The sequence below is a fragment of the Furipterus horrens genome, unplaced genomic scaffold (assembly GCF_987537825.1).
Source record: "Furipterus horrens unplaced genomic scaffold, mFurHor1.1.pri manual_scaffold_3, whole genome shotgun sequence".
Lineage (NCBI taxonomy): Eukaryota > Metazoa > Chordata > Mammalia > Chiroptera > Furipteridae > Furipterus > Furipterus horrens.
In genome coordinates, this window is record NW_028327173.1 from 60,520,525 (window position 1) to 60,529,514 (window position 8,990).

Below are 8,990 nucleotides of genomic sequence, written 5' to 3' on the forward strand. Positions count from 1 at the left end.
GGTGAGTTAGGAAGCTCGATGTTTTATTTGAAATTTGTTCCTGTGTCTGGCTTAATCATTTACTGGAAAATCATTATTATTTTGCTAATTTCTTTTTCCTCTAGATTATAACTCTCTGTAGATCTAGGTATAAGTTCCCAGTAGGTATAAGAAGAACTGTTATTGAACAGTTATTGGGGTTCTGCTGCCAGATGGCCATAGGCAAACTCTGGAGGCAGAGGTTTGGTAAAAAATGAAAGAGGCATTTATTCAAAAGCTACACAATTTTTGGAAGAATGGCAGGTGTGTGCCTCAGAGTGCATCCCTTCAAGAACATCCAGAGAAAATCCTCACCCAATTCTCTGTCGGACCAATCCAAGGCTGCAACCAGAGTTACTTCTCCCATTTAAAAATGCCATCCTTTAGGAAATGGCAGGCAGCCACTGAGTCCTCCTCTAAGCAGCTCAGCTTCATTTCTGATTATTGTCAGGCTTCACACTCCTTTCTGGAGTCTGAGCACGTGGACTGTACTGCCAGCCTCAGATGCTGCTTCCCAGCTGGGGCTGAGGCCAGCAGTGAAGTTGGTCCACAAGAGCTCTTGCATACCCATCCATATGCAGATCCCAGAAGAGGAGAGGGGAAGTCCAGGGCCACCTGTTCAGCCGTGGGAGATGCTGCAGCCTCCTGCAGGTCACCTGCCAGGGCAGTGTCCCTGGGGCATAACCCAGTGCACACAACTTGGCCTTGACCTGAGCAGGCCCTGAGAGGTCAAACAAGGAGATGATTGAAAAGGGCATGTTTCTCCCTTCCTTTTGTTTGAATCTCCTTACCCAAGTTCCACACATCCAGCCTCCCAACCAATCCCATCCTTTTCCCAGGCTATACTGGCAGTTCTGCTCCTCCCCCTGCTGCCATGCTAACCTTCAGGTACCTGTGCCTCTGTGTCCTATGGTTTTCCCCTCAATCAGGAACCAGAAGGTGGTAGGAGGGCTTTTCCCTTATCCAAACATTTCACTATCCTTACACATACTCTGCAAAATGACTTTCTCCTGTCGCATCTCTGCCCAGGCAGAGAGTCTGTCCTCAGGTGCAGTGCTAGGTTAGTTACTAGGGGCCCCTCCCCTCTGTTCCAGGCACCACGCCAGTATAAGAATTCCTTGGGGAATTCAGAAGTGATTTCTGCTATGAGCATAGCTAGGGCAATTTATTAATAATATGACATTTATGAAGACATTGTCATTGGAAAGGACCGATTGCACTGCTTCACAAAGAAGTTTTAGGCTTTATTCCTAACACTTCCTCCAATCTTCTGCCACTAATAATAAGAGAGAGAAGATGAAAAGTGTGCATGTTTATCACTTCCCCAAGTGGTATAGGGCGGGAGGGGGCAGGTCTAGCTTGCTTCCTTAGCTTACAACTAAGTTTCTATTACTAGTTTTGATTTTACTCCTGAGCTCCAGCATTGTATATCCAAATGTTTACTTGTCATCTCTACTTAAATATCTAGTAGACATCTCAAACTTAACATAGTCCGAAGCAGGAGATTTTATTTACTAACATACACCCCATACTCCCTATCTGTTTCTCTCCTAATCTTCCACAATCTGTTATAAAAACTACCATTCTAATTTTTCAGACAAAGCCTTATGAGTCATCCTGGTTTCTGCATCCTTCCAACGTCCAATCCATTAGCAAGTATTTTAATTTCTACCTCCAAAATGTATCCAGAATCTATCTCCACAGCCATCTGTCACCACTATAGTACATAATAATCCTTCTCCACACAGCAACCAGGGTGATCATTTTATAGTAATGATCAAATTGTGTCACTCCTTAACTTACAATTCTCCTATAACTTTTCACTTATATAAAATCTTGACATTTGACAAGGCCTCCCAAGACAATATACGATCTACTCTTTGCCTAATTCTCCCACTTCACCATGTACCATGCACTTATTTATTTATTTATTTGTTTATTTATTTATTTATTTATTGCTCTAAGCTAAACTCATGCTAGCTATTTTACTATTTCTTGAACGACTTAAACAGGGCCTTTGAAACTTACTTTTTTTTTTTTTTTTTTGCTTGAACCTCTCTGTCCCTAGAGCTTTACTTGTTTGTGTCATTTGATTCTGTTTTACTATTATTTCATCAAAGAGGATTTTCCCAGTCAAAAATATGATGTAGTATATTGCTCATTCAAATCATTCTTTATAATTTGATCTACTTTAATTTTCTGCACTGTTCTTACTATCATTGTCCTTACTATATTTTACTTGGAATAAATGTGCTTACTTTCTGCCTATTCCAAGTTATAAATACATGAGAATAGAAAACATATCTATCTTCTTCATATCTATATTGCCAAGACCTTATAAAGTGATCTATAACTATTTATTAAAAGGAAGGAGAAAAATATGAAGAGAAGAAGAAAAAAGAAGAAGGAAATGGAGGAAAGTAAACAACTGGTGTGTTTATAAAAATAAGCTGACCCTCATTTTCTTTCATATTCACTGTTCAATCTAGATATAATAAAAGAAAAAATAATAATTTTCCCAAAGAATTCCCCAAATACTGTAATACACCTTGGGAAGAAAATTCACTTACTTTGTATCTATGTGGAAAAATTGATTAGTGAATCTGTGGATAAAAGAGGAATGCAAATGATAAGATACAGAAAAAAAAACAAAGACCCAGTTTTTCACTTTTGAGCAATGTTAGTTGTATTATCTTGTGTCCTCTCTCATTTTAATAATCAAAGAAAAAGAAGAAAAACAACAAACCACACTGACAGCTCAAATATATGCATTGGGTATCATTCACTAGATGATACACGAGGCTCTATTCTCGCAGTGTGTATTATTCCCTCTGAGCAGAGCTCCAATGATTTCAAAGTCTCCAAGCTGCCATTTTGGAGACTGCTGAGTGCAAATATTATAATGCCATTTGGGATACTCTAATGTGCTTTTGAGAAAAGTAGTCTCTCAGTAGTACTCAAACTTACCCTGATTGGGGTTTGGTCTACATTCTTACTGAGAAAAGATGGCTCTTCTGACTCTTATGCTTTATTTTCAGCACTTGAAATTTGACAAATCATATCAGAGTTCTGCCCAGGACTTTATTGATTCCAAAAGGGTGGCCCAAAGCCTTGAAGAAATACATGGGCAAATGCTCTCTAAGGATAAGGACTCTACATTCTAAATCACTGTATCATAAAGGAGACTGGTACATTACAGGGACTCAATAAATGTTTTGTGAATATATTAATGAATGAATAAATGAATCTATTAATTTCTACATTTTTAGTAAGAAAAAATGAGTACTTTGCCCTGTCAACCTGATTTTTCACTTCAGGAATCCAGGATGAAATAGAAACTTCCTTTCAAGTCCAAAATGGTATAAACATTTTTCCTTTATTTTCTATACAACATTTATCAATCACCAATTATACACAAGGCATTGGAATGAACAAAAAGCAATTTTTAAAAATATACCCTAAAAGAAAACTGATTGAGAGACAACCCAGTGAAGACCCATACCTATCTTCAAAATGTTGTCCTGCCTTCCCTACAATAATCCTCTGCTCTAAGAGAGTATACAATATTTTTCAAAAACAAATTTCCTATTAGTATTGCCCTTCATTCCTCAGTAGCCACTGGTCCTGCCAATTTATGTTTAATTAAGATTACAGAGCCTATTCTTTCTTCAGGCTTTAATAGACATTGTGTCTGGATTTAGAAATTCCCAAGAAGGTACACATTAAATGATATTGTTTTAGCCCTCAATAGGATTTTATTCTCCCAGATACTTTAGTATGGTGTCCTGTGCTTTCATTAGGTTTTCCCATAGTAAAACACCACAGGAATTTCACTTTGACATTTAATATAGGGAAGTTTTTGGAGCATGATTTTTTCATTATATCACTGTGTCTCCTCTGTCTATGACATGTCACATGAGAAGACTTTTCAAAACTAAGAGCTGGGTAAGTCCTTGTTTCTCCCAAAGAATTCTTTCATTATATTCAAGGTTAATATTAGAACTTTTGTAGCTGCCTTTTGATTTCTTTTTGCCTGTCAGAAAATCTTAGAGTTGGAAATACAATCAAATTTTAGTCATTAATGGAATTACATTGTTCTTCTATCATTATTCTAACTTCTCCACAGAGATGAGGAAATAAAGGCCTTCAAATTTATATATAAATTTTTTAATGAAAACTAATTTCAAAAAATATAAGATATATTTTGCCCCTTTTTTCAGAGAACAGAGAGCAAGTGATCAGTACAGATCAGAAAGTATTTGTCCTCATAGAATTTATATTCTTTCTATTTTTCCTATTTTTTGAGTATGAAAAGCGGAAGAAGAACACCCATCCTTTGATCACTCATTTAAATGATCACATATGGCTAATATTTTGTTATAGTTCCTTATAATTTGCTTAGCTATTAAACCTTTCTCATGTTATTAAAATATTTTCTCAAATGATCAAGCAATATATTATTATTATTATTATTATTATTATTACTATTGCTATTAGGTGAATATACCTAATTTGCTTAAACTATCCTAGCACCTTAATTTTACAGGTTGTTTTCTGTTCTGTAATCATTGTAAACCTGTTATGTTTTGGATTACCATTTTTTGTTAGATTATTCCAGACTTACATATATATCGCTTTATTATATTCACCACAATGGATACCCTTTTATGTAGTTGCTATATGTATTTGTATACTAGTAGAGTTTTATTAAGCAAAATGAATATTTAAGTCATTTAAGTATCTGTATGTAATCACTGACATTAAAAATGTATTACAATAAGACAAAATATAGTAACACGTAGTATATCTGACAGTCATAAAGCTCAAGAGTAGGAAACGCTGACTTATTATTGAAAAAGGAGGCTTTCTGTGATATTTCAATAATTGCCCTGCTACAGTCAAGCATGCTAAAGGGTAACTTAGTCATTATTCAAATTAGGATATTAATGAGTCAGTCCTATGGTAATCCAGCTGAATAATTTTTTCTCTAGAGATATCTATACATAACAAATTTTCCATAAAGTTTGACAATTAAAAAAAAATGTTCTAGTACAGAATTACCCTCCTTCTGAGAGACTGCAGAACTATAAACTGGGTAGAATTCTCACACAGGAGTAGTCACCAGAAAGCTTAAAGCTAAGTTTACCCTGCACCTAAACAACTGGTTCATTTGGTCAAATAAATAACAAAAGTTTCCAGTATTCTGCTAACCAATCAACTCATTTAAATGTTATCTCTGTGTAGCAATAACAGAGTAAAAGAGCTGTGTTTTATTTTATTTTTCCCAGTTCAGAGAGGCAACTTTCTTCCTTGCAAGTTAAGAGGTTTTCTGAAATACACATTGCATGATAAATTAATGTCTCTTTATAATGTACTGAGGTAATAATAGCCTAATAATGAAAGCCTATAAAAACCCATGGTATTTTCCTCTGTGAATACCTACTCTATTAATGCATTCTTATTTCTAATATGAAGTGGAGAAAGTCAAGTAACCCACATTGCAAATGACTTTTCTGAAAGCATTTAATTGACAGACTTCTGTTTTTTTTTTGTGAGGGTGAATCATTTTTACTTTCTGTATCTGTAGAGGACTTAAGTCATTTCTCAGCTTTTGTCTTGGCTATGTGTAAGTTTTAAATCATCTATTATCACATCTCTCTTTTCATCTCCATCTGTCCCTTGCTTCCTACCATTCTAGACACCAACAGAAAGCCAGACTGAGGAAAAATACGGGAAGATGGACTGTTGACTAAGACAAGGCAAAAATGAGCCCTTAAGTTTTCTATTTTTATTTTTCTGTTATTTTGCCTTGGTCCAGAGTCATGTCTTCTTTTATTTAAACCAGAATGAAAGCCTACCATTTGTATTTTGACCTGCTTCCTTGTTCAGAGTGCATCCAGTTCTTCATGGGTCTTCTCTGCAACCAAAAATTTAAACTATGTGTTCACACAATGATTAAAACCACAGAGGGTAACGATACAAAAAGAGTAGAATATTGATGATTTTGAATGTGATGAACCAAAGTGTAGGACAATTAGATTGGTAGATACAGAAATTTAACACTGCTCTCCAGACCCAACAATTCTTAACATGAAAAGCATTTTTTATTAGTATCTGCATTACTCCAGAAAAAAGAAGAATGAAACAATAGTAAGAACTATCAAATTCCTGAGCAGTATTCTTGTAATCAATCAGTCACCAGAATTTTTCAGTCGGCAAGACCTTTGAGGATTCAGGAATAATAGGATACTGGTAATTAATATTTTAAACTTGTGTCTTATCTGTAACCTGCATGGGCATAAGAACTGGTTGTTCTTGGCATTTATTTGCTTTTATTTACTTCTCCATTCTGTCTGACAGTTGATTCACCTGAGCTCAGGTGGAGGTATATTAGACTAAGACAAACTAGTCTTCCCATTGGGACATTCTACCAAAGAGGGGTATGAAACTTTAACAAATATTTAATTTATGTGAGATCAATCAAACTGAGTCAGGCCATAAAGGGGGCAGCAGACCATGAATTGGAAGATGAAGTGGTGATTTAGATGATAAATCCCACTGAACCAAGGTAGAAATCAAGTGAAGGCTGGTGGTGTAGAAAGTAGACATAAAGAGTAACGTTGTTAAACCATAGGGGGGAAAAATGAAATGTATGGACACTAATCTCTTGTTGCACTTCCATTCAAATATAATGAATATTTCACATTATTTTTTAATTGGAAATAAACAATTGTTATATATGCCACCCTCCCTCTTTACATCATGATTAGCCCCACTTCTGTTATGTTTACTTTTATCAAGACTTAAAAAAATCAAATGTTTTTATTCTTTCGTGAATCAAAAGAAGTGAGAGATTCCTGCTTTGTGACATAAGACATGTCTCTTTACAGCATTGAATTATCTAGTAATATGCAATTACTAGTGTATTAGCGTGAGGCCATAGGGTATTTTTCTTTCTCAGTCTGTCTTATTTCACTTAATGTAATGTCCTTCAGGTCCATTCATGTCATCACAAATGGCAAGATTGCATTCCTTTTTATTGCTGAATAGTATTTCATTGTATATACATGATACATCTTTACCGATTCATCTACTGATGGATACTTAGGTTGTTTCCATATTTTGACTATTGTAAATAATGCTGCAGTGAACATGAGAGTACATATGTATTTTCAAATTAGTATTTCTGTGGAACTGCTGAATCATATATTAGTCCTATTTTTTAATTTTTTTGAGCAACCTCCATACTGCTTTCCATAGTGGCTGCACCAATTTAATTCCCACCAACAGTGCACAAGAGTCTGCGGTGTTGTTTTTGTTTTAATTCCTCAGCAGCAACATCTATTATTTCTTATCATTTTTGGTTTAGCTATTCTAAAAGGTACAAAAGGATATCTATTGTGGTTTTAACATTCATTCTTCTGATGATTAGTGGTATTGAGCGTCTTTTCATCTACCTGTTGGCCATCTATATTTCTTTCAAAGAAAGGTTAGTTGAAAATTTGGAAAAGTGTCTGTTCTGATCTTCTGCCCATTTTTAAATCTGATTGGTTGTTTTTATAACTCTTAGAATATAGGAGTTCTTTGTGTATTTTGGATAGTAACCCTTTACCAGATATATTATTTGTAAATATTTTTCCTATTCAGTAGGTTGCTTTTCATCTTTTTTTTTTTTTTTTTTTTTTATATTTCAAAGAACCAGAAACATAAAAGGTCTTTTATTAATCCTCATGAAAAATCTGCATCATCAGCACAGATAAAGTCACTGAAGAATCTTTACTCCTTCTTTTTGCCGGCACCAACATTGGCCTTTGCGGTCCCCCTGACTTTCTTCATTCTGTTCTTGCGTTCCTTTCTCTGTTTTCTTGAGGTCTTCTTCTTCTCATACAGGCCATGTCTTGCAAGTCTATGTTTGGGTTCATTTTTCTTTGCATAATCCAAGGAATCATAAATCATGCCAGAGCCAGTTGTCTTGCCACCACCAAAATGGGTTCTGAATCCAAACACAAAGATGACATCTGGTGTGGTTTTATACATTTTGGCTAGTTTTTCCCGAATTTCTGTCTTGGGTACTGTTGCCTTGCCAGGGTGAAGGACATCAATGACCATTTGTTTCCGCTGAAGTAGTCTGTTGGTCATGAACTTCCTGGTCCGGATAGTCACTGTGTCATTCATGATGGTGGCTAATCTTCAAGCAGCAAGGGAGGAAAAGGGTTGCTTTTCATCTTGTTAATAACTTCCTTTGATATGAAAAATATGCACTTTAATGTACACCAAGAAGATATTTTTCTTTCAGTCTCTTAAATTCTCTGGCCTCTGATTTGACATGAAAATATTTTGTACTAACTTGAATTTAATATTTGGACTACAGGTTCAACTAAACTTCCTTTGAAATAAAACAACATGAAATGCCTCAATATTTAAATTTTAGCCTTATATATCTTTTTTGACTCTCAAATGAATTTTAGTTACTTCTTTTCAAATCTATGATCCATTGGATTCTATGTCATAAGACTCTTTTCATTCTTCTACTTCTTTGATCACTTCTCTCTCTCCTCTTCTGCCCGCTATCTTTAAGTGTTATACCCCAAGTGGTTTATCAATAATTCTATCCTTTATAATGCTACATAGTTTCTCCTCAGATTATATTCATCACCTTATGAGTACTTATAATTTATAAATTCTCCCACCATTAACTTCTTCCCAAATTCCAGACTCATATAGCCAAGCTGTGATCTTACGGCCACACAGATTGAAAATGCCTAGCCACTTTCTTTGTAAGCCTGTCCTTTCTTACATATCTCTTTGCCTAGTAAGTGTCACCAGTTTCCATAAACTTGAACAAGCTTCTAACCAGGCAATATCCTTAACTTGTGTGTCCCTTCCCCTTACCTAATCGTTTGCCAGTTCATCCATTTTCTCGCTAAAAGGTTAGCTATCTTAACTTCCATTGGCCATTCCTTAGGAAAAGC

The 8,990-nt window shown here is 35.3% G+C and overlaps 1 pseudogene; it reads right to left on the reverse strand.

Annotated features, from left to right (window-relative positions):
• Positions 1-7,720: 7,720 nt before the first annotated feature.
• Positions 7,721-8,211, reverse strand: LOC150015155 (small ribosomal subunit protein eS24 pseudogene; annotated as a pseudogene).
• Between the last annotated feature and the right edge of the window lie 779 nt (positions 8,212-8,990).